Source organism: Perognathus longimembris, chromosome 9 (assembly GCF_023159225.1).
Source record: "Perognathus longimembris pacificus isolate PPM17 chromosome 9, ASM2315922v1, whole genome shotgun sequence".
Classification (NCBI taxonomy): domain Eukaryota; kingdom Metazoa; phylum Chordata; class Mammalia; order Rodentia; family Heteromyidae; genus Perognathus; species Perognathus longimembris.
In genome coordinates, this window is record NC_063169.1 from 56,632,588 (window position 1) to 56,655,941 (window position 23,354).

The following is a 23,354-nucleotide window of genomic DNA, read 5'->3' on the forward strand; positions in this document are numbered from 1 at the left end:
TTCTCCACCATTCAATACTTTCTACTACCTCAGCAACTACTCCAGCAGAATCTAGATTTGTAGAATACTGCTCCCACACCATAAATATTCAATTTGATAGTGAACAGAAGTAATAGAATATATTCTTGGATCTTTGGCCCTCAGTTAATAGGCAGTTAAATTCTTAGGCTTAGTGAAGTGTTACTTAACACAAGTTTCCTGCTTTCTCTCTTCTTTTGCCAGCACAAATACATTAAAAAAATCTGAATGTTGCTAAATACACACTCCTCACACGTTGCATGTGGAGACATTTAAATAGCTATGCAGTGTGGATAAAATAGGGTAGCCTTTAAGATCATTGCCAGCTGGCACTGAAATGAACTTTCAAAATCATTGTTTTCCTCCTTTTCTTTTTTTTTCCAGGACTCCCAGAGGACAGCCGAGAAAAGAGTCTGTCTTGCTTTCTAGCAGAGTTCATGCGTCATTCTAACCTACAGTGACAGCGTTCCTGTGGTGTGTTCCCTGGGATGGGCAACAGTCCTCACTCAATGCCCACTCAGAAGATAACGTCACAATTCATGTTTTCTTCTAATCCCTATGAGGGACTCCAGGACTGAATGATGTCTGCAGAGCCTGGTATACTGGAGAAAAGCAGAGGGCAATGCATATGTGGTTCTTTCTATGTGGCTATGTCTATATGGATTAAAATTACAGCTTCTTTATTGTACAAATACTGGCATCAAAACCTCAACATTGACACTATACTGTCTTAAGTGCCAGGCTTTAGAGACAAAATGGATAGTGTGTTCTGACATTTAAAACCATCTACTCAAAATACTTCTTCTTTCTTGGCTTTCATTTTTAATTTGATATATTTCTTTTCATATGTCTTCTTTAATAGTGTTTCACAGATCAGCCTTCATTTTTCAAGTGACATTATGATAGTATAAATAATTTTATAACTATTTTTGTTCTTAAAGTTTTTGTAATGGAAAAATTGAAATTATTCCTTATATGTGTTAACAGATTGCATTTCAAAGTGAGTAAAACTGATTTTTATTAAATTACGAAAAAGATGCAATTTCCAGGATATTGAATTTTACCCTCGCCAAACAAACTTGTTCCATTATTTTTATGATGTAGCCAGTTAAATCCAATTAAACATTCTGTTCTGTGCTTGTCATCTGTTTTTGAGACATTAATGGATAAACTTCCCTTTCCACAAGGTAGGTCTTCATACTGTAACTCTCTTTATTATCCCGTTTAAATTCTTCCACGTGATTTTACCTAGTATATTACATTATACGTGTAATATTTAGATTTTGTTACTCATTTTGCCAGCATCACTGTTTACTAACAAAATTAGCATGGCAGATACCTCGGTCCATCCTTCTTATAAGCCTATTGATCTGCACCTCCCTCTTGCCACCATCTCCACCTTCTACATAGTGGGTGGTCTTCTTCATGCCACCTTGTGGAGAAGATAACTTGAAGGGCCACAAGAAGTTATTTTCTTTCTTGAAGCATTTTCCATTCGGATAGATCTCATGATTAGATCCTCCCTACAGACCATGCCATATTTACTAAGAGATGGAGCAATCAAATCATTATCTGTTAAGGCAATTCACTTCTTACCTATTTTGCCATAATCACGCTTGTAGATGAGCTCATTCACTGACTTCAGGTTTGGGTACCCCCATGCAATATATGGCTCCACAATCCTCAGCATATTAGGTACCATTGAAGAACTGGTGAAGGCAAAGAAGGTGCAACACCTTACGGACTTTTGGACCCAAACAGTTGATACCTCTGATTCTGATTACAACTTAGGTTCTGCAGGTACAGAGAACTTGGCCGCTTTTCTGGCCATTCTAAGCCATTCCGAACTCAGTTCTGTACATTTCCCATAGTCCTTGAGATAGTGCTTGGCCTTCTCACAGATGAGCTTTCTGCTTGCCTTTCGAAGCATCTTTTCCGCACATTTCTTTCTCAGGTGCTTTATTTTCAACTCTGCGAAATTCTTTTGGTTTTTCTTAAGGGTTTGTGGCACAGCAGGGACCTTCTTTTTCTTCTTTTCGGCACCCTCCATTGTTCCAGCAGGAAAAGAGGGGTGTTTTAGTTTTTAAAGCTGCTAATTTCTTATAGTGATAAGCCTCTATGTGAATCGATTGGTTATCATGGACTAGTTTTTTTTTAAATAATAATTAGCATTAGTGGATAATGGAATAAATTATTAATACCTTACCATTTTGACAATAATTTTGTTTATAGTATTATTAAAGTAGTTAGCAATAATATTAAATATATTATAATCCATCCATGTACTTATTGATGCAGTTTAATTAGTGTTTAATAAAGAATGACTCCACATTATCTTGATGATCATATTTTTTCCACATTTTATGACCACCAACTTTGAGAAATGATATATGTATATAACTACTATCAACATATATTTACAATTGCTACATGAATATCATTATCAACCTCTATGTAGGAAAGACTACAGTGAAACCAGCATTTTCATTTTTGATGATCTATCAGGTAACGATCTCTAATTTTCAAATTAAGACATTCTCTCACTTGCAAAGAATCTTCATTGAGCAATGTCAATTTAAACATCACATTCCACCTGAAACATTTGCTGACCTTGCAGACTTAATCATGGTACACATTCTTGTACACCATTGTCTTGCTCTGCTTTTGTCAGAATATAACTAGGTAGCTAACTAGCTAAAGGTATTTTAGTATATATTCTAGGCTATTATTTATTAAACTTCTTTAAAATGGGCATCATGCCTTATGGATACATTTGGTTTTGTTTTATGGATTTTTTGGTTGGTTTGTTTTGTTTTTGCCAGTCCTGGGGCTTGTACTCAGGGCCTGAGCACTGGCCCTGGCTTCTTTTTGCTCAAGGCTAGCACTCAACTGCTTGAGCGACAGTGCCACTTCTGGCCATTTTCTATATATGTGGTGCTGAGGGATCGAACCCAGGTCTTCATGTATAGGAGGCAAGCACTCTACCACTAGGCCATATTCTCAGCCCCAGGTAGCCCTTTAAACTTTTTTTTTTTTTTTGCCAGTCCTGGGCCTTGGACTCAGGGCCTGAACACTGTCCCTGGCTTCTTTTTGCTCAAGGCTAGCACTCTGCCACTTGAGCCACAGCACCACTTCTGGCCATTTTCTATGTATGTGGTGCTAGGGAATCGAACCCTGGGCTTCATGTATATGAGGCAAGCACTCTTGCCCCTAGGCCATATTCCCAGCCCTTATGGACACATTTGGCAGGAGTAAAATGATGAATAAATGCAAGTCTATTTTACTATACATACTTATAAATTACTATTCACATTTATAAAAATGCATAAGTGACATATAATGCAATCTGGCTTACTGTAACAAATAGAATACATGCGAACAAGGTTTACTATAAACATTTATGAGAATGAATAAGTGACATATAAAGTATTTAAATTCCATCACAAAATCCTTAAAATATTTTCTTTTTAATATTCAGGCTGTTTATCCAAGATCACAATCCATTATTATCATTCCTGATTATATGCTGCTAAACTGAGATATAGAACTCTGAATTTTGGAGGTCAATTATGTATCATAGCTTTTGGTTTTACTTGAAGAGCAACATGACACATCCTTACTAAATAGCAGCACGTTGTGATTATGATAACAGATGGAGAGGTCATACAGACTTTCTGTCGCTATCTGAGTAAATTTGCATAAATTACTTAATCTCTCTGTTTCAATTTCCTCATCTATAAACCAACAATCATAACATTAGTATTATTAAATAATTTACATGGTAGAGATCATAAAAATTATGTCATTAGTATATGTCTGTCTTGCATATTGTAAGTAGCAAATGTCTTGTTTGGGTTATCATGAATGACAAATATTAGATTGTGTGGATTAAACAGCAAATACTGATTTCTTACAATTCTGGATGTCTAAAATCCAAGTCTGCAGATTAGGTTGCTTTTCCATTTTTGCACAACTTTTTATCTTCTTGCTTCATCCTCAGACGTTTGTTATATACAAGGACATTACTTCCACTTGGGAACCCTGTACTCATGACCCCACTTTAACCTAATTACCTTCTAAAGGCTCTATTTTCAAAAAACACAAGATTGGGGATTATGAGTCAACATAAGAATTTTGAGGGAACAACGTCAGGCATCCAGTCAAAACAGTATATTAGATTCTACTTCTGTTACCAGTATTGCCATTGTAACCACTGTAACCAATACATCATCATTCATTTTGCCACATAAAGTGACTCCTGTAAAAAACAGGACTAAACCTGGTGCCAGTGGTTCATACCCGTAATCTTATCATTAAGGAGGCTAAGATCTGAAGATCATGCTTCAAAGCCATCCCAGGCAGGAAAGTCCATGAGACTCTTTTCTCCAATAAACCATTGAGAAAAAGACCAAAGTGGCACTGTGGCTCAAGTAGTAGAGGGCTAGCCTTGAGCACAAAGAAACTCAGAGACAGTGTTGAGACCCTGATTTTAAGCCCAATGACTAGCAAAAACAAAAACAAAAACAAACAAATATAAAGCTAAAACTCCAAAACAGAGGCCTAGTGACTGTAGAAAAATCTGTAAGCACATTGTATGGGGTTTAGTATAAGTTCTGAAAGATGATACTTAATATCCAGGGCAATTACCCATGCTTTCACAATCTTTTAAATCTGAATGTACCATTGCATAAAAGTCATGCTGAAAAAATCCTATTTGCTAATGAACTCTAGGGTAAGTTCATTAGAGAACCTTTATCTCTTTTTTAATATTTTTTTCTAATAAATGTGACTCATGAAATCAAGATACCCTGGCTGGACCTAAGGTGGGATACATGTATCCTGTATAGATGTACATGTATGTATGCAGATGCCTAATAAAGCATTGTATTGTGAGCACCAAAGCTTCTCTTCTATTCTTTCTCTCTGTTGTGATTCATCACTTGCTTAGTACAGAAAATTAATCTTTAAAAGCAATGTAAGATGAGTAAATTCTATGAGAACTCCTTTAGAACATGCAATTTGTTTTCCTAGGTATATTCTCAGACTTCAAAGAATGGCTGGCAATATAATGCATTCAGTAAGTGTCTGAAGGACTTCAAACTATCAAATTTATGAGACAAAGAGAAGTATACAAACTCTAGCAAGAGATTCAAATAATTCATGCACTCATTGATTTACTCATTGCCATCCACTTCTTATTAAGTACCTACAATGATAATGTTATAGCTTTTGCGAATAATTGTCATATTTTTTCATTTGTTCACTAAAATAACCTATTTTGTTGTATGAATAAATGGTCTGTAACTGAAGCAAAATCATATTAGATGAATTTCAACAAGTAAAGAAAGAGCATTTAATTTTCAATAATCCATCTTTCTTCATTATCCTTAACAAGGATTTATTACACTCTGAAATAAATTGGTTGGCAGTTACATTATTTTCACTCCATAGGCATCATTTTATTTCAAAGAAGATCCTCTAGTTTTATTTGAGGCAGAGGAAGAACTGTTATTTTAGGTTTTATGAAAGCCTAAGGTCCATTACAGAATGGGACTAAAATAAACACGGAAGTCTCTTTTTCCTGTGAGGTTCTTGGCCAAATATTTGAAGAATCATTTTTGTACTCGGCAAAAAAGTGGTAAATTACCTCTATGCAACTTAAAATCCATGTATAAGAATCAAAAAATCACCACTCCAGCAATTATTATTTTTATTTTTGATATCTAGTTTTCTAGATGCTATAGAACATTTTCCAAGTGCAAGATTCCTCCTCTAGTCCATAATTTCCTAATGAACTTATTTTTATTTCCTTAACAGGTATTAATTTTACCTACATTTGAGCTTCCTATGAATAGAGACAGGCATTATATATTATTTTGTTTGCATTTCTACCAAACAATAATCTATGTATTAGTTAGCTCTTAATTGCTGTGATGAAGAACTGATAAAAACAACTTAAAGGAAGAATCATTTATCTGAGGAAATCATTTCAGGCGATTTATCTCATTCTGTCATGAAGCACAAGGATAAAGGAAGTACAGACCCAGAATAAGATACCTCCCACAAGAACATTCACCACCCCATAATTCACTACCACCCAATAAAGCCATCATATTACATACTCATGGAGGAAATAATCCATTCATTAGGCTATAGCCTAATGGCTCTGGAAATTCCATCCCAGATACAACCAGATGCATGATTTATTATTCTCCTATCTCATTTCCTAATCCAGACAGTGAAAATCATCTGCTAGATTCATCCATATATAAAATACCTCTTACCTTTTGTGTTTTTATTTATTATTCTGTTGTATCAAAATACCACAGTGTGTCTAGGTTAATATTGATATTCATATTATCCTCAGGTAAGGCAGTGAAGAACACAGCTGCTATAAGTGCTTTAGTACATAGTACTTTTTTATACACAGCCACCAAACTTTCTCTCTATTGATCTTGGCTTCTCATTTAGTACTTATTTATTTATAGAAATCACTGCCCCATAGTTTTCCAAAGGGGTGTGACAATCTATTTACTCCCAGTATCAATGGACATGTCCATAATGCTACAAGGTAATGTAACAATCAATATACACTCAAAATCATCCATGCACAAGAGTTCATGTTTCCTCATATCCTGTCCAATACCAGGAATTTACTATAGAATTAAGGCTTGTGTTTCTACACTAAAGCATATATCTAAATTTAATCTCCAGTTGGTAGTATTTAGAGATGGATCATTTTGGGCCATTTGGGTATAAAAATGAGGTATTTACCTTCATAACATAACATGGTTATGAAGGTAAAAAGCTCTAACCTTGGGATGAGTATTTTTTTAATAAATTATTGTAAAAGTGATGTACATTTACAGTTACATAGGCCAGTTAGTGAGTATATTTCTTTTTGAACAATATCACCCTCTCCCTCAGTTTCTCCCAGTTTTCCCACTCAGGACCAACATGCATCCCTCCCCCAAAGTTGTAGGGTTTATTTCCAACAATTACATTGTCTGGGGCTAGGAAGGAGGTGACCCACATACAAACTTTATTCTTCCTGTTCTACGTCCCATATGCTCAAAGGAGAGACAGCCCCACCAATCACCACACATATACACACTCACACACAACTCCACTGAATCAGATGTGAATAGTAACACCTAGAACTTTGGCTTATTCATGTCACTCAATTGACAAGCAAAGAAACTACTTTATGCTCCCTAGGATGTTTAATACAGACAAACACAAGGAAACTGGACTTCTCTACAATGGAAGTAATGACGAGCATAAAAGGAACATAGTAGTCACAAAGTGATTTCCTACCAGGGGTTCTGAAATCATTGAGAGAAATGATTTGTTTCCCAAGGCCCAGACACATATCTGAGCATCTGTTTGTTATTTAATTATTTGCTCACCTCAGTTTTAGAAAGTCTATCTTGTCTTTTCTGGACAATTCAATATATCCACTGTAGAATAATAAGAGTTTTTGCGGGTTGGGGATATGGCCTAGTTGCAAGAGTGCTTGCCTTGTATACATGAGGCCGTGGGTTCGATTCCACAGCACCACATATACAGAAAACAGCCAGAAGTGGCACTGTGGCTCAAGTGGCAGAGTGCTAGCCTTGAGCAAAAAGAAGCCAGGGACAGTGCTCAGGCCCTGAGTTCAAGGCCCAGGACTGGCCAAAAAAAAAAAAACAGGAAAAAAAAAAAAGGAAAACGAGTTTTTGCAAATGTACAGCAAATTATCATTTTAAAGCACAGAATAACAATTAAAATAATTATTCTCTAAAGCATCCTAGTGAATACATATAAAGATTTCAAAATATTATTTTTGTATATTCTTTATTTTTTGCCAGTCCTGGGCCTTGGACTCAGGGTCTGAGCACTGTCCCTGGTTTCTTTTTGCTGAAGGCTAGCATTCTGCCACTTGAGCCACAGCGCCACTTCTGGCCGTTTTCTATATATGTGGTGCTGGGGAATCGAACCCAGGGCTTCATGTATATAAGGCAGGTGCTCTTGCCACTAGGCCATATTCCCAGCCCCTTTTGTATATTCTTATCCTCTACCTTCCCCATTTACATTGCTGATTTATCTATTTCCAAACTGCCCTATATTCTATAACCTAAAATTAACCAAGTGACCTTGGAATCATAAAGAAACAGATCAGCTGGGTGCTTGTGGATAACAACTGCAATTCCAACTATTCAGGATACTGAGATTTGAGGATGAGGGTTCGAAGCCAGCAAAGTCCATGAGACTCTCATCTCCAATAAACTCCTCAGAAAAGGCTGGAAGTGGGGCTGCATATGGGTCAAGTGGTAGAGCAGTAGACTTGAGTAGAAGCAGCTCAGTGACAGACAGCACGCAGGCCCTGAGTTCAAGCCCCAGAATGACCAAGAAAAAAATAAAAAGGAAATAGATCATAGAGAAATTTGACTTATGGAGTAACTTGAACTAAGAAAAAGTAGTGAAGATGAACAATTTAAATGGTCTACTGAGTAAAGGCAGGTCACTGGGAACCTGAATCACTGTTAGCCCTTCAATTTTTTGCTTTATTATTGAATAAAAACATATCTGACAGGCATTTCCCAGGTCATTTGGATGACCTAACATCCCAATCACCATACAAAGCATGAAAAATTCCTGTAACTACAGTGGTACATACATATTAACATCTTAAACCAACTTCTAGAAAAAAACTACATCTTGCAGGAACTTCTTGGCTGAAATATCAGACTAGTTGCTTAGGCAAAGCTGATTTATGAATGGCAAGTATGGAAGAAAATTCATTGTTACTGTAGTAATATCAGTATGAATATGACCACAGGGATTCTTGAAAATATTATTGGTATGTTGGTATATATATTTTGTATCTTGCAACTTTGGCGTGGCTTAAAGTCAATGCTTTGATTTCTAGTAATCAATATTGACTTTATTACATTTTCTTAAGGTTCAGGTTACTATCTCACATAGAACTTAAACATTGCAAAAGTTTACTCACAACTGTTTTCTTGTTTCTGAGAATCATATTGAGGGAATTACATAGTCTCATAGGCAGATAATTTTCCTTATATTGAAAAGAATTAACTTTTTTTCATTTACTTTAATGTATCTGGGTTGTTAATTTGTAGCACATTGGTGGAAAAAGCCACAGCAGGAAGCTTTTGGCACTCACTGAGATATGTAAATTACAGTAATAATCTTTGCATTAAAAGTGATAAAATAAACTTAATGGGTCCAACCCCACAGTTCTTATGCTGAACTAAAAAGAAAAAGAACTTTATGAATAAAACTGGAAATGTTCAACTAAATTGAGGAGGGCTTTTTCTCTAGATTATAGCCCTTTAGTTATTCTTAGAACTCTCTTTTCAAAACAGTGGAAAGACTCAAAATAATCTAGCTGGTTTCTGGCCTGAGGTTTGGTCCCATTACTAATAGATGTTTTAACCGGATAAATATCATATGCACATAAATACAGAATATGCTGGAAGTCTGTTTCTCCTTTTCTCTTTTATTTAAAAAGAAAGGCACATATGGCCTTCTGTATTATAGGGGGTGAGTGTGTGTTTATATGTGTGTGTGAGTGTGTAAAGCACTATCTAAAAATTTTAATTCCCATCACGTATTTTGTTTTATTTTGGATTGAGTGTGTGTGTGTGTGTGTGTGTGTGTGTGTGTGTGTGTTTGTAGTGGGTGGGGCAGGAGGTTTGGGGGGAATAGTTGAACTTGAACTTGGCCTTCCACTTAGTAGGTAAGCATGCACTCTGTCACGAGAGCCATAACTTGATTTCTGTTCTGCTTTATTCACTTTCAGATAGAGCTTTACATTTTTGCCTGGAGCCATCCTCAATCCATGATCTCTCTACTGGGCTTATTTGTTGAGATGTGTTTTCACTATTTGCCTAGGCTATCCTTAAACTCTCTCTCTCTCTCTCTCTCTCTCTCTCTCTCTCTTTCTCTCTCTCTCTCTGAGTAAGGAGGATTCATATGTGTGTCCTATCACGCCAGGCCTCCTATAAAGTGTAAGAATTAAGTCTGGTACTGTGTTTCTATGGAGGAATGCTGACCAGATGGAGTAATTATATTCAGTGCATATTATATAAAAATTGAACTGTGTTACTTGAGGATAGGGATGAGAGGGTGAAATGGGTAGAACAACAGAAGTAGTGACATTGATCAAGAGGCAATATAGTCATAAAAACCTGAGATGGAATTGAAATTTCCTCGTATAACTACTTAATAATAAAAAGTAAGCAACAATAATAAACAAATGTTAGGGGAAGGGTATGTAGGAGATGTCTGTTTGAGTAATTTTGAATGTTTTGCTTCTCACTATAAGGACAGAAAAGAAAGAAGGATGGAGGTGTTCAACTAGTACATAGAAATGAAAAGAAGGGGAGTGTCAGGGTGTGACCTATTGCCTACATGTGGCTGCATTGGACTAAGTGAGCAGTTATGCACCGCTTCAACAATGGGGTCTGGTTAATGTTATGAGACCATTCCTCTACTCAACATTCTCCACCTCACCCAGCTCATGCCTCTTCAGTGTTAACAGTAAACCAAAAAATAAAGAACAAAAAAAGAGATGCTCTATCATAATAACAGCAATGGAATTCTTAGAGCACTCACAGGGTATGTATTTTTGAGAGTGACATTCTTCCCATGCATTCTCCCAATTTGTCGTAACAGGTGGCTATGTGACAGAAGGATAACAGAACTAGTAGCTTGAAGACAGCACCCCCCCCCCGAATTACATCATTTTACATTAATTAGTATTTACTAGCCAATTGATTATATTCCATAGAAGGTCAGAACTATTAATATGTTTACACACACCATTTTTTTACATATATGATTAACATTCAACAAGCTCAAAAAGTAGCATGCTTAAAAATATTTCTAGTGTCAGTTAAACTCCTGTTAAAATAACAGCTCTTCCCAGATTTTTGTGCTTGAAGATAGAAGAAAACAAAAGGAAGAAAGTCAAGGATGATTTTTCTTTCTTTTATGTTTAAAACAGATTTGGATTTTTTTTTGAAACTTTGCCTTGGTACTTCAGAGGTAAACAGTTTCTACTTTTAATGACAATTCCAGTACAGCTAGAGCTGGTTCAAGGCATGTTGTTTTTCTCCTTGTTTATGGCTATTGTCTACTCTGAATGAGTATGCCCGTGCTCTGATTGGTTGGCACTTATTGTACCAGTTATTATATACAGTATTTTAAACAACACCTCAGAGAATAACTGACAGAAAAGTTGGAAGTAATTGTCACCTCATCCAAAATCCAATTATGTAGGAACTTCCATGCTGTAGTTGGAAGGCTGTTACATGTGTCCAATATGAGCAGCAGCTGCCCACTTTATTATTGCTCTCTAGAGAAATAATAGCTCAAGGATGTCCAAACTCTTATGAGAATAAATCAAAACACTTACAAAGTGTTTGTACTTGTTTATACTAGTCATATTTTCACACATTGAGTTATACTGAAAACTTTGTTCAATTATTTTGCCGTGTTTGTATTTTTCTTACTGAGTAACAATACACATTCAGTAGATAAGAATCTCAGTATCCAAGTCTTTTTTATATCAGTCGAGGTAAAGTGTTTAACAAAATTCTCCACTCACAGTATTTTTTTAAAGATTATTGAATATCTATTAGTAAGCAAACATCTATGATGATGCTTTCATTAAGAAAATATTATAACATGAATTCTTGCCTTATAACATCTTTCAATAAATGAAAAAGGTAGGGCTGGGGATATGGCTTAGTGGCAAGAGTGCTTGCCTTGTATACATGAGGCCCTGGGTTTAATTTCCCCATCACCACATATACAGAAAATGGCCAGAAGTGGCGCTGTGGCTCAAGTGGCAGAGTGCTAGCCTTGAGCAAAAAGAAGCCAGGGACAGTGCTCAGGCCCTGAGTCCAAGCCCCAGGACTGGCCAAAATAAAAAATAAATAAATAAAGGAAAAAGGTGTGCAATATGTATTGAGATAATTCTACATTATGTTAATGAGCAGTCTTCAGGAAAATCATTTCAAATTTTATTCATTTATTTACTTGTTTATGTGAAAGTTTTTACTTTAGGGCCTTAGTGTTTAGTAGGCTAGGTCTCTACCATATAGGTCACATCCTGAGTTTTTAAAAGGAACAATTAGAAAAAATATTAAGTAATTGTCTTGACTGTAGGAGTACAAAAAAGAAAAATTCATTTATTGGATAAATGAATATTAAATAAGATTATAATGAGCAGAAAACTTGTCTACTACATGATTGGAATAAGTCTGATGTAATCATAGACACAACAGACAGACAGCTTAGTGTTTCACGCTTTATGATTGCTTCAAAAAATTTTTATTGTCAAAGTAATGTACAGTTATAGTTACAAAGGTAAGGTGGTGAGTACATTTCTTCTCAAACCTTTTACCTCCTCCTTTGGTTTTCTCCCATCTTACCCCCTCCTTAGTTTCCTCCCCACCCTCCCCAGAGTTGCACAGTTGGTTTACAGCATATTGTCTTGTAAGAATTGCTGTTGCAATGGTTCACCTTTTACCTGGTTCACCTTTACTTTGTTGTTCCTCTTCCCTAGTTCTTATCTCACATGCAGTGGCCAAGAGTATGAGTGGGAGATAGGAGCTGTGGGTAAAATTGTCCAGGAAGGGAGGGCAAAGTTCAGATGAAAGACAGACTTATATGTGTGTTATATAGATTAAGCTTCATCCTACCTGTGAAAACACACTGATTTCTAGTATGTAGATGGCTGAGCTAGAGTTTGCTTTTCTGTATTAACTAATAAATTTACGGTCTCTGAATCTGAGAGTAGCCACCCAGAAGGTGGGCAAACAAATTAGGGATTACCTTTGTACTAGCATGGTGATATAAATTTTAGTACCAATTATTTTAGTTAAAACTAGTTATGAGCACACTTCCTGATTACTAGGTCTGATTATCTTGAGTGTGCAAATATGATAGAATTCATTTCAGTAGACAATTCAGAAGGCTCTTTTCGGTAGAACCTGTAGAAGGTCTCCTTTTAGACTTTCCCTATTTACCACTGAAAGGCATCTGATACAGGACCCCAACAATGATTACTTTCCTCCGCAGCTCCACTTTGTGAATTTTTCTATTTTCCTAAATTTAATTTTACTTTCTGTTTGTGGCAAGTGTTATTAATTTTTCATGTTCAAAGAGTCTGTTCTCCTTTCAGGCCTTTGTTTACCCATGGCCATCCATGGAGTTCCTTGTGATAATTCTACTCTATACCAAACATCTCTCTTCCAAAGTGAATTTAATTTCAGAAAACAACCAATAGCTACTCTGCGTCAACTCTTCAAAGAACAGGTATTATAGGAACAAACAATACTCATGATTTTAGACAACACCAGAATATTAATTAGACATTGTTTCTACTTTTGTAAAGTCATCTAGAAAAGGATTTATCAAACTGTGTACATGGATGATGCACTGTTGTAATAAGGAGCTTCCAAGTTTGCTTATTTAATAGCTAGCATTCGCCTTGAATGGGGTACTTGCTGGTTATGTATGCACTGTCTAATTTATTTTTTCAACAAATGCCAAGTAATTGAAAATTAATTTTAAGCCAGTTTGTAAGGAATAGAACGAAGTTGTAGAGTACTGCTTAAGTTAGCACCGCCCTTACCATCCCCAGATGAAGACGTTGGCTTTTTCTGTTATTTTTGTTCAGAAGTGAGATTCCTTGCAATGCATTCTGTTTAAGTATCTCTCCTGAAATCATTTTTGCATACTAAGATTGATCAGAAGTAAAAAGCTTATGTTGCGTGTTAAAAAAATATAATGGAACAGTAAGCTAAAGAGAGTTGGAATTAATTAATTAATCACAGGAAGGCAGCCACAGCTGTTTTGGATCATGCTGCATGCATTTCCCAGAACCAGCACAATTATTTAGAACAGAAGGCAGAAGCAGAGACATTGATTGGAACTGCAGGGGGAATATTGGTAGGCAGAATATAATTGCTCATTATTTTTATTTGTATCTTTGCACTTCCTTGTTTCTCCTTCCCTTTGTTCTTTAATAATACTCAAGAATTTGCATGAAAATACATTCTTTTCATGGCTTATATATTTATCCTGGTCTTCTAGCTTGTCTCACTAGGAAGCCATAATCAGTTTCATATCATTATCATTTCCACACAAACCAATTGGGGTATCAGAATCCTAGAAATGAATCCTAGTAGAAATGAATGAACGAAGAAATAAGACATTTACTTATTTTTATGTACTTATCAAGTTACAAACTAAAAAGAAGAATAAATGTAAAATGGAAAGTAAAAGATAACTAATGTAGCTTTTAATATAAAGTCTTCATCTGTCCTTGAAAATTGAGTAATTTCCTTTTGGATGAAAGAGAAAGATATCCTCAGATCTAGAGCCTTGGATACATAAGCAATTAGGATTTCACAGAATTTTTCTATTTTCCTAAATTTGATTTTGCTTTCTCTTTGGGGTGTTGCTAAGTTTTCATGCCAATTACCAATATATTCAAATCTTGTCAGCACACTTATGTAAGTAAAATTGTATTAGAATATTAAGTCAATAATGCGGATGACAATGGATTGTGGAAAACTCATACACACTGAAAGAAATGAGAGTGGCTTAGATATTTGATCAATAGCAATGTATAAAAATAGCAACATAGCTTAACCGGAGGAATTGTACTAAGTGGATAAGCCAAACACAAAAATAAAAAATACTGCATAAACTCATCTTGATTTGGAATATATTTTAAAGACAAATATGTAGAAATATAGCTTATACTGGGTGGTAACAGGCAAAGTAGGGGAGGAAATGAATATAAACTTACCATTACACAAAATAATTATGGGATGTTATATACAGTAGGAATGTAGTTACAAATATTGTGTTGCCTATTGAAAACTTGCTTAAATAGAAGGCTTGAGATGCTCTCAAGAGAAAACTAAATGAAAACATAGAACAAAGAATATCTATGTACATTGTTTTTCCATAGAATTTATTTCTTGTGATATGCTCAAAACATCATGCTATTGTATGCATGCCTTTAATTTACAGAATAAAATAAAGAAAATGAATAAAATTTTCTGTGGTTAGTTACCTGCTCCATAAATGATTCATTCAGGTTGATTCAATTAATGCACAGGGTAGCAGTATTTGTTGTCATGTGTCTTATTTGTAGTGTAAAAAATTATAAAATTCAAGATTTTCACCTCAATATTTTAATTCCTACTTGGAATATTGTTTGAAAGTTAAAAAGGAAGTTTTCTTTCCAGTGAACTTCAAAATAAAACAAAGAGACACTTAGTCACCAATTTGTATCTTACCTAAACATTCAAAATACCAATAGGTTGTTAATGGAATTGCGTGATCCTGCACTTTAGTGACGACTTTACCTATGGTTTACATCAGTAAAAACATAATTATTTTACCAAATACCAATTAACAAACAAATGGAGTACTCATCTACTGCAATGTGTTTCATTGCAAAGAAATCCATTATCTTTTTCAAACGATTGAATCCACTACCAAGTACTATTTAAATCAAGGATCTGCAGCAATTTTATTCTGCTTCAAAGAGCCAAGTTGTAAACATTTTTGGCTCTGCCAGCCATGCATTCTCTGTAGCAACTAGGTAAAGATGGTGCTGTAATCTGAAATGAACTTCTGTAAAGTTATGCTATGATAAAACTTATATAACCAAACAAACAGCAAGATACGTTTGCCAATCTGTTTAAAATATCCTAGAAAAAAATCACTGCACAATAAACATTTGTTAATAATTTTTAAATTCCTTTTAATATGATTTCTTCAACTTCTCAAGTATTGGATGAGTGGTGGTTTTAATTTCAACTCTTGAAAACAGGAACATTTTATTAGATAAAACCTATGAATTTTTGTCATACTCTCGTTTGAGATGATCTAGCCAAAATGCAGAATGGTTTGAGTTGGAAATGTACTAGATTAACATTCTATAATATTGCTTGAAAAAGGACAATATGAAAAAGGAAAGCTATATGTGTTCTCATCTAGATCTTAGTACCTCAGAAATATGAGTCTCTTCTAGTCAGAAAATCAGACTGCTAATTATTTCTGAAGTAACCAAACACTTTTTTCTCATTTTCTTTCATTTAAACGTAACCTTGAAAGGTGAAGCCACCACAATAATCTATCCAAAGAAACTCAGATGATCACATGATCATGAAATCCATGATCACAACGAAATATGGTAAGCATGGATTAAAGATGAATGTTAAATTTCTGGCAACAACAATAAGAGTGAGATAGGGCCAGAATAATTGCAACATTCTACTGTTTGGAAAGTTTTTGACAAGGTGATCTAGCATGATTAACCAAAAGAACATACAAACAATGATGACTGACCTGAGGAAGAAATTTTGTAGTATTGTGCCTTTTTTAGTGTGTTTAGGTCCTATGACAAAGTACCAGAGACTGTGTAGCTTAAAGAACAGAAATATGTTTCTCATAGTTCTAAAAGATGGAAAATTCAAGACAAACAAGCTAGGTAGATTTTGTGTGTCCGGGGCGGCGGGGGGCGGGGGGGGGCATTTTCTCCTTTATCTTCAGCCATATCCTCTGTGTTCTCGCATAGCTCATCCTCAGTGTTTGGGAAGAGGAAAAATATAGAGGAGACAGATTATGAGGAGTAAGTAAAAGGGGGAGGAGGGGGAATATTGATTCCTAAGTTTGTCTAACCCAATCTACAACTGCTTACACACCAAAAGCCCCACCCACCTCCCACAAGTGTCACAGTAGACTTTAACATATGACTTCAAGGATCCCAAGACCTTCATTGCAAGCAGCATATTAAACATCCTTTAAAAAAATAATTTGAAGTCCCTCTGAGTTTTCTGGCCCAAACCGGGGGGTTATGAGAGAGTATCTTTTTACTTTATCATACAATTCATCAATGATATGAAAAATACGATTCATTTTTTATAACATCCTATAAAACCGATCTCATTGTCTTTGGCACCTCACTGTTACTGATTTCAAAAGTAATATTAAGAGCCATATCACCAAGGAACTTCTCCAGAAATAATTACTAGGATTGAATTAATAGAAAATCATTTGATTAATTTAATCTTAAGACTTAGGAACGAACCATGATATAGCTTCCTATACTTTTGTTTCTTTTGTACTTGTGAGAAAGATATATTCCTTTTTCTATAGACAGCAAATATTTTATTGTTTTTTATGTGAGAATATTAATAGCCTATTTTCTACCTGAGCAAATCTATTGATTTTTGTATAGGTGTCCTATTATAAAACATTGTATTGGATATTTTAATGGAAAGTTTTCTAATTTAGTTCTTTGAGATATTTCTGTGTACACATATTGTCAAAGGTAATGTCCTCAATATCTCTTATTTCTATTTTGTGGTAAATATATAAAACACAATTTATTCAAATAATGTTAAAAATAATCATGAAGAAAAAATTGGGTTGTGGCTGACGTTGTGGAGCATGTAAATAGCAAATATGAGATCTTGAGTTCAAGATACAGTAGTGGAAGAAAATTTTAAAAGATGAAGAGTTGTTGAGTTCAATAAAAATGGTATTTTATCATTTGTTAATCTTTTTGTTAAAACTCAACTGGCTTATTGTATGTATGTACATGTCTGTATGCCCTGAAATTGCTTTACTATTGAGCTGTTCCCTCTCATAAAAATGTACTTTGGAGAAGAAATATCCATCCTAAAAATAAAATTAACTTTAGAAATGATTTTTTAAAGTATGTTAAATTGAAATTTGCATTTTGGTATATTCAGTAATGTTACTCAAACAATTAGGGGACATGATACCATAGCTATTTAAATTGATATTTTTATTTTAAATCTTTATTCTAAACTTAGCTTAAACTTGACTTTACCAGTAAGTTACTTAATTAGTTTTCTTATTTTAATAGCTTTAATATATCATTTAGAAAATTACTATGCTACTAGTTGGTAAATCATGCTTGGATTTCTGTGTTAATAATTTTAATATTGGATATCTACTTCTCATTTTATGATAAGTTTAATTTCTTATCTCCTATCTAGAAGGGTTTGTAAAATATGAATTAATTTGTTCAGTGTAGGTAGAAAAGGAAGGTAATAGTGACAATAAACATTTTTTAGGTTTCTCAGGGTTGCTCTCATTTTTAAAATTTCATTTACATCCCTGTCATATGTAAAGTTATCTATTTATTTAGAAAATCATCCACTTGATTGATGTGTTCCTCTTTAAACAAAGTAAGCACAGATAAGCATGGATACAATTTTGTACAGTTTGTGTTTATGGGCATTTTCATTTTCTTTACTTAAATTAGCAGAGGTACTCTTGTTTTTTTATTTGGCTATTTTGTGCAAAGAGGCTGATCTTGACTATAAGATACCATTACATTTATTGAGACCTCATCAGAAGTAAAGTAACTAAAGAATGAGTACCATGCCTGAGAAAAGACTTAAAATCTGGGTACCTGGCTTACTGTCACCATTTCTGGTATATTAGGTTTCCTATTGGTACTCTAACAACTTCCAACAAAATTATTGGCTAAAATACATTAAAAAGTTATTTCACATCTTAAAGTCTGCAGGTCTGGAGTTGAATATGGATTTTACCATGGTGAAATATTGCAGGACTATTTAAATTCCTTATTGAAGCATCTATAAGAATATTTATATTTAAAGACCTCCCTTGTGCCTTGTCCTTGTGGTCTTTCCTTCATATTTAAGGCCTTTGCTAGAGGATCTGACTCTTACCTTTGTGATTATCTTGTTTTTTAGCCCACTAAAGCCTTTTGCTCAATAAACTGGGTCCACCTTGATAAAGTTCTGATCACTCAAGTTCCTAAGCTTTATAACATCTACTCATTGCTCTTTCACACAGAGAATTAAAAATACTCACAGGGTCCACATGAAAAGGTTAGGAAATGAACAAACTTGCCAGCCTTTCCTTTGCTTAACACACATCTTTTACTTTTGTCATTCCTGTTTTCAGGTTCAGATTAAGTTACACATCGCTTATAAATAAATTAATGCAAATGACTCTGGTCTTATCTATAATTTATTTTCTTTAATCTTTGTCAAATTTATCTTTTAATTGGTTTCTAAGTATGTTCCAAACAGTTGTTTAGTTTTCTGTGGCTGGCCAGGAATCTATCTACATAAATTATTGCATTTGGCCACAATTTGTATTAAATTATAAATATCCCCAATGTTAATACACAGATTGTGTTGACAGAATTTGTTTGCCTGTATTGACCATCGGTTTCATCAAACTAATTACTGTATTACCTCAGTAAACAAGCTTATATTTGGAAAATATTTTATGCTGCTATTTAACTTAAAGAATTAATTCTCTAAATTTTATACTTCCTTATCTTTTGTTATTTAATTTTCTAACATGGATATATTTAGTGAACCCATCATTGCTTGGTTATCATAGGAAAACTGATATCACAAAAAGGTAGATTGATTCCCTGATAATAAAAGTGTAAGTCAAAGAACTCTTCTGTTCAAAAATCAAGTATTTATCAAATGCAATCAATGATTAATTAAAAGTACTGAAAACACATTTAATAATTTTACTAAAGATTTTGGAGAACACTGATTAAAAACCAAATAATAAACATGCCTAAACCACTTAGATCCATTAATAACTATACAGTTTACTAAGTATGAAATATTGTTTTCATTTTTAGTGTCATAAAATTAAGTGTAATTTGTGCTTAATGGGTTCTGAATTTTTTTCTTCTAAATAGTTTTATTTTTAACTTGTAACTAGCTGACCATTTTGGTAAAACTTATTTTTAAAATTCTATCATATGAGTAATAGCAAAAGTCTTAAATAAAATACCCAAGATTTACACAAATACATATCCAACACACACTTTGATGTACCAGTCTTAGTATTTATATTGTGCTTTTACAGTATTGTAGCCTCTTTAAAATATTGTAAACTAGTTTAGGTTTTTGGGTGTCTTTAAAAATTTCTTTATACTGTTATTGTTATTGCTGGTGTTGTTTAGAGGTTCTGAGAATGGAACTTAGAGCTCTGTGCATGTAAAGTGGACACTCCATGTCTTGAGCCACACCTAAACCTTTTTGCTTTAGTAATCTTAACAATGGGGGTTGGAATTATGCCTGGGACCATCTGAATTTATTTCCACATAGCAAGAATAGCAACATAAGCGAATATACTCATCTGTTGTTCTTCCCTTCTCAGCCTGAATACAAACAGACACAGCCACTATGCCTGGTTATGGTATTTGATATTGTTACTGTTTTTTTCTTTCTGTAAGCATAATTCCTTCCCATTGACTCAAGTTGCTGTTCATCAATAGTTTTTCCTTTCTGTTGCTGAGTAGTTCTCTGTTTTATGGATTGCCAGATCTTTATTTATTTACATTCTATCCCACTCGATTCATTGAGGGTCATTATATTGGTTTCTAGTTTGGGATATTGAAAAAAAAAAAAAAAGCTAAGAGCACTGTATAAAGATTTCTATGGGGGGATGGGTTGGGACTGCGGAGGAGCAGCAGAGCCCGAGCTGAGCTCCCTCCAACATTGCAGTTTTCCCATCCCAAAGAAACTATTACCCCTAGATAGACTTCCCAAATAAGTTATTACAGTACAGGGATTCTGGCCAGGAAGGAAAAATCGACTCTGTTGGTCTGAAAACACAGATTTGAGCTCCAGGCGATGTCCCGTGCAGGCACCTGCACAGGGCTGCGCACTCTGTGCAGCTCAGCTGAGACCAGGGAGCAATCCTCCAGACGGCAGCATACAGACAAGGATCACAGGCTGAGCACAAACGGGCTGAAATCGCAGAGACAGCATGAGTACTCCCACGAAAGACATTCTCACTCGCACCGACAGAGCAGCTCCTTCCCCAACGACCAAAGCAAAGCAAAGTGCCATCTTTGATACTGTCAAAGGGTCAGACCAGACTGGAGCTAAAGCCCGCCTGGGGAAAGCAAGGACAAAGCGGCCATCTTTGAGAAGAGCAAGAGGGACCAACCAGTGAGAGCCAGCTCTGCCCAGGAGATCAACCGTTGCCCAGGTGGGGGGGCTCGTTCTGGGCCTCAGCTCGGCTAGAGGTGCCCACACTGCCTAGCGGAATTCCTAAATTAAAAGCAAAAGTGGCAAACAGCTATCGGTGGGACGGAACAGCCACATGGGAGAACAAACTCGACACAGATAAACGGTCCTGTTTAGAAGCCCAATTCCCAGGCCGAAATGGAGCTGAATTCCATATCCAGCTCTGCCCAGAAGGCCGCCCTGCCCAGGAGGGAGGAAACTCCCCAAGGCAAGCAACTCTCAGCTGGGTAAACCAGACCAGAGGTGCCCCGTCCTGCTGAGCCCACAGCCTTTTCAGATCCAGGCATTAGAGGCAGCGGCCACACAACCACAGGAGGAGGCACAGTTTCCAAGACTGTTGATGTCCCCATCTACAGTGGATGCCCAAGTCTTACTTGCAAGCTGTGGGAATCACAGAGCCAAGGATTTCACTAATGGGGATGAGGGTCAGAGCAGATCCACCCCTTGCTAACTGAAAGCAAGTCCAACCAGCTAAGCAACAGAATAGACAGCAGACCATCACAAGGAAACCAGAGACTGTAGAAACCCCACCCGAACAGGGAAGACTTGGGTTTTTTTGTTTGTTTTGTCTCAACAGCTTTTTAAGCTTTTATATTTATATTTATTTTTTTCTTATATTTTCATTTCTGAAAGATCATTGGTTTGTTTTTGTTTTCCATTTTCACCTGTTGGTTCTATTAAGTTTTTTTTTTTGTTGTAGTTTTTGTTGTTCATTTATTTTCTTTTTTCTATTTCTGGTGTTTTTTTATTCCTTTTTATTTTTTTAAATAATCTTTCTCTGTTATGTGCAACTGCCTTCCAGTATTCTTTCTTTATTTCTCTCTTTGTATTCTCTTTCTTTAAAAGTTACTTTCCTAGGAATAACAATGGCACTCTTTCCTGCTAAATCTCCATTGTCTATCATTTTAGCCTTGTTGTTTCTACTGATTCTACTCTCCTCCACATTTCCACGTCACTGAAGCTAAACCAAAATCATCACCACCCCCCCATACATTTTACTCTAGTTTCTTTACTACCTCTAACTTACCCTCCTGACTTACTTTTAGGTCCTCCAGATACCATTGACTCCTGGTTATTGGATAGAGGGTATCCCTGCTTAATCCGAGTGAAACAAAGGGGTTCATAGAGAAAGCCAGTCCAAAAGGAACTTAATATAAGAACAAGAATTGCTCATAGGGTTGTAACAGTAAATAAGTAACTACTGAATACAGGGCTCAGGATTGGTTGTTATATTGAAATTGTATTCTTTAGGAAAACCAAATCTAATTTTATACACAGAAATAAAAGGTATCTGTATATAATTGTGAATATCTAAGATTTACACAACAGTGCTTGGTAAGGTGTGCTTTGGGTCTTAAACGGTGCTTACAGGTGCTTGTAGATTGGCATTCCCAATCAAATGGGCAGAAGAAACTCAAGAAAGATGGCAAAGAATGAAGTCTTACCTCCCACTCAAAAGAAGCAGGAAGCAGAACAGTCAATCAAAGACATAGAAGAGAACCCTCAAAATGCTCTACAAAGTCTACTGATAAACATGATAAATGAAAAGTTTGAATCTCTTCATCTAGAGCATGAGGAGGCAAAGCAAAAATTAATGGAGAATTTCATGGCATCCACAAGTAGAAAGATAAATGAACTTCAAGATAATTTCAATGAACTTCAAATAAAAATATAGCTACCCAGCTAAAAGATTTGAGAGACAACATTCAAAACCAAATTAATGAAGCTAATGAAGTAACAAATTTCATGCAGGACCTAAGAGATGACATGGAAATTATCAGGAGAGACCAGTAAGAAGGAAAAGAGATTCAAAATCAAGTAGCTAGCCTACAGTCCCGACTAACTGAAGCAGAGGATCGAATTTCAGGAGCTGAAGATTCCCTAGAATCTATGGAAAAAGATCAAAAATCAATACAAAACCAATCCAGTCGACCAAACAGATTGCTCCAGAAGATTCAAGATACAATCAGAAAGCCCAATTTAAGGATAATAGGTATTGAGGAAAACCTCAAGAAGGAAGTTAATGGAATAGGCAACCTATTTAACAGAATATTAGCCAAGAACTTCCCAAATATCAAGAAGGAAAGGCCTATACAGGATACAAGAGCATTTACAACCCCAAACCGACCAGACCAGAATAGGACATCCCACTGACACATTGTGATCAAAACAGGATCAGTAGAGTACAAGGAAAGAATCTTTAAAGCTGTTAGGGAGAAGAGAACATAC

The 23,354-nt window shown here is 35.3% G+C and overlaps 1 pseudogene; it reads right to left on the reverse strand.

Moving 5' to 3' along the window:
• Window positions 1–1,322: 1,322 nt before the first annotated feature.
• Window positions 1,323–2,068, reverse strand: LOC125357595 (annotated as a pseudogene).
• Between the last annotated feature and the right edge of the window lie 21,286 nt (window positions 2,069–23,354).